Source organism: Acanthisitta chloris, unplaced genomic scaffold, assembly GCF_000695815.1.
Source record: "Acanthisitta chloris isolate BGI_N310 unplaced genomic scaffold, ASM69581v1 scaffold42078, whole genome shotgun sequence".
Taxonomy (NCBI): Eukaryota; Metazoa; Chordata; class Aves; order Passeriformes; family Acanthisittidae; genus Acanthisitta; species Acanthisitta chloris.
The window spans coordinates 4,518-8,417 of record NW_008686217.1 but is presented as its reverse complement, the minus strand read 5'-3'; positions in this window follow the sequence as shown (position 1 = coordinate 8,417).

Genomic DNA, 3,900 nt, shown 5'->3' with positions numbered 1-3,900 from the left:
TAGGGAAATGCTGGGACAGCAAAATATAATAAAGAAGACATTCTTTTACTTTACTGTGCTGTAATGAACAATATGAAAGTATTAGGAAGCTGATACAGAGCAGGAAGACTTGTTTTCCCTGAGCATGTCACTAGCAGTAGCACTGTCAATAGACAAGTTCTGGGATAAAGGGGAGATAGGATCTTGGGATGACACAAAGGCACAGCCAGAAATTAGGGTGAAAAGGAGCATTTTCTGCAATGGGTGAAAATGTGTCTAGAGCTTCCTAAATTGGAGTCTGCTATCTCCTAGCTATCAAAAAGCTGATACTTAACTTGAGATGGGCTTCAAGCTAATATTTCAGTTTGGAAGATAACTATGTGCTCACTGCACATCAAAAGTTTGGTGTGGTACAGGAGGAAGAGAGACCTCTACAGTATTAGCAGCCTTTAATGTTGTTCTGTTCTACACTGCAATGGAATGTGGTGAAGGGAGTAGTGGTTGACAGCAGGTTTCATTCTGTGGTTATCTATCTGAATGCCAGCACCTGGAAATCTGGGAAGGAGTGTGGAACAATGAAGGAAGAAAAAGTTGATTTTGTAATAAATGGCATTTTTCATCAACAGGGAGCTGAGGACAGTAAAAGTTGGTGTGGCTCAAACCTGTCAAGATAGGTCCAGTGCAAAGATGCTGTTTCTGAAAAACACTTCCGTAGAAAAGCTGTGGTGGGAACCTTGGGGGGATGTCAAGGGCCTGAATTAAAATTAAACTCCACTGTAGCCTGTGTAACGTAAAAGCACTTTTTCCATTCTGTTGATATGGAGAAATATTTCTGACTTAAAACCTCTTGCAGTTCACAGCAGTGTTTGGCTGGAGATTGTGTGTGAGTACAGGGATCTGTCTGTAATGGGATGTTATCTCTCTTGATCTCTTTTTGCCTTTAAGTGCCTTTGCCTGTAAATCTTTACTGAGGCATCAAGACCCAAAAACTGAATGGTTTTCTGCATAGCTATAAAAATAATCTCTGCACAGGCAACTTTTAATATAGTCAAAATGGAAAAGGATTAATCTTGGCATATGAGAGCACCATTAATTTTTATGATCTTTTTCATATTTAGAGCTGTGCAAATCCTGTGTAATTTATTTTGGGATCTTTTAACAGAATTAAAACAATTGCAATGTATTTTCTTCTAATTGTTGACTTTTGGAATAAAGTTTGGAAATGAACTGATGATGTGTTTGTGCTGCAGTTGCTGTATTTGCATTGCCCCTCTGGACTCTGCTGGGTGCTCCTGTTCTCACTTTGCACATGGGTTGACCTGTTATCCATGACTGTTTTCCTGAGCCAATTAGTAACAAGATAACTCTGAAACACACAGGGTGTGGAATTTCTTCTTTAGTACAGGTTCAAGATTGTCCCATCAGGACTGAACTGTGCTCCTGACCAAAGCTCAGTGGAATTGAAAGAGGTAATGGGTTTTTGCTTTCAGTTTTGCCTTCTGATGTTTTATAGGGGTAATCAGTGTTCAGACTCACTAGGGCAACAGAGCTGTCCCTGTGCCAGGGAGTGCTATAGACAGGCACAGGAGTGGGTCAGACTGGTCTGCTGGCAGCTGTGGGAGAGCAGGAGCCTCCAGGGTTCAAAGACTCCAGTTTCCTGATAGTGTGTCCCCTCACCTCTCTTTGTGGAGCCAGAAGACCCTGCTAACTGCTTCAAAGACATGGAAACCTTGTAAACATCTTCCTGTCAAGCAGAGTCCTTGTTGTAGGACTGAAACACCTATAAGTGTTCAAGATTAAACAATCTATTTGATGACTATATTAACTAAATTTCACTTTTTTTATTCTTTCCTCTCTGCTCTACTGATATTTTCTGGATTTCTTAGGAGAAACTTTAGTTTTAATCTTAAACATTGGAAGTAAGCCATGAGGCATAAATGGAGAAGTTTTGATGTGATTTCTTGGAGCAGACTGGTCTTGAATTCAGTGGAAAGCAATTAAGCCTTCACACTTAGATATATTAAACCATAATTTGTCTTCATCTGAAGTTAGAATGCCCTTGACTCTTGCAGGCTCTGCAGCATCTGTTTATGGTAGGTTTGTCAGCTAATGAATTGCTTCCCTCATGAACTTTTAAGGAGGGAGTGAAAGGTTTCATTCAATGAGCATCATTAAGATCGGCAAAGAGTGGAATTTCCACGTTAGGCTCTTAGGGGAGGGTTTTCAGGCATGCTTGGTGGTCAGGTGCTGCATCAGTTCCTCTGAGGCTTCCCTCTGATGTTTGCTGATTTGCTTCTCTGCTGGTGGAGACAGCACTGACATCAGTTCCTGAAAGTTTGCCCTATTTTCAGGTGTGTGTAAGGCACATTGATTCGTTTGTACATGGCCTTGAGCACTCATTTCCTCCTTGCTGTGCACAGAAGAATAACCTCGGACACCAGTTGTTGCTATGTTCTTATTAATTACACTCTGTTGTAGTCTATTGATGAGGCTGCACCCTCCTCCCCCAGCCCTCCCATGGCCTGGCTCTCCCAGCTACCTTTCTGAAACCTGAGAGTGTGTGTATTCCCACTGGCCTCCAGGAGAGTGGTAGTGTTCCACTCACCAGAACTGTATATAAACAAACTTCCCCTCTCAAGGTGTTGCTCAGGCTGTAACAGCTCCTGTCTGTTTGGGAGGATATTTGCCAACATTCCTCACAGACACTTTGTGCTGGGTACCACAAAAGTCCCTTTAGGGTTTCTATTGTTGGTAGCGTGAACAGATGTGTCATAAAATCTTGATGCTCAATATGGTCTGGAAAGAACCAGGAGGGACATCATGTCCATTGTCAAGGGCTGTCTTACCTCCCTTGCTATAAGACAGATAATCCCACACCTGGATCTGGTTCCCCTACCCCTCCTCAGCCTGTCAGCTCTGCAGAGCTGAGGCTCTGTTTCAGCAGTATAATGGAACTGAAAGTCTTTGCTGTAATATGACTTTAGGGATGAAATCCTGTAAAATCTGTCACTTGGTTACAGTGCTGCTGTAATAAAATGTCTACGTTTGAATGGCCTCTAGGTATATCCATGGAAAATTAGAATAGCTGTTAATAAATGGGATTGACCATGAATGGCTGTTGTACAAGTCACAAGGTACTGCACAAACATTGCTTAGCATTGCCATTATCTAGCAATAATCCTTGTTTGGATCTTACACATATTGTGGCAGAACCTTCTGTTTATCTAACCTGGAAAATTTTCCTGAACAGGCTCTCTATATTTACTCTCAGAATTGGCAGTTTTCCTTCTTCTCTCAGCAGATATTTACCAGCCATGTATTACATGCTAGTAAACCATTATTATACAAAATGTATCAGAATGCTACCAAGAAGCACCTTAAATAATTAAACAGAAACTATGAGTGACAAAACGAATGAACAAAGTGCAATTTGAGCTGTGTTGTTCTTTCCTCTCTATATTCACTTGTTTGCTAATTTGTTGAACTTACTGGACTGCAGTGGGTCTTGCTGTGATTAGAGAGAGTTTGCCAAGTTCCTTTGTAATTGTTTCTTTGCAATTAACTAAATAATAGAATGTTCTGTGTGTGGCTCTCTGGGGAAAGGAGCAGGCAGGTGCTTTTGCAATAGGATTTCCACATCTTCCACCCATTTCCCTGGAATTCACCAAGTTTAAAGAGACTGGTAGAACATGAGAGAGTGAGAGAATATTGCCTCAGGACTGGAAATGAGAGAATTAACCTTTTCTTAGGATTTCTTTTAGTTTTCTTAAAGATTAGATGTTAGGAAAAATTTTCTCACGGTTAGGGTGTTCAGGCACTGGAATAGGTTGCCCAGGGTGGAGTCACTATCCCCAGAAGTGTTTAAGAGGTGCCTGGATCTGGTGCTGGAGGATATGGTTTAGGGGTTACAGCAGAGTGGCA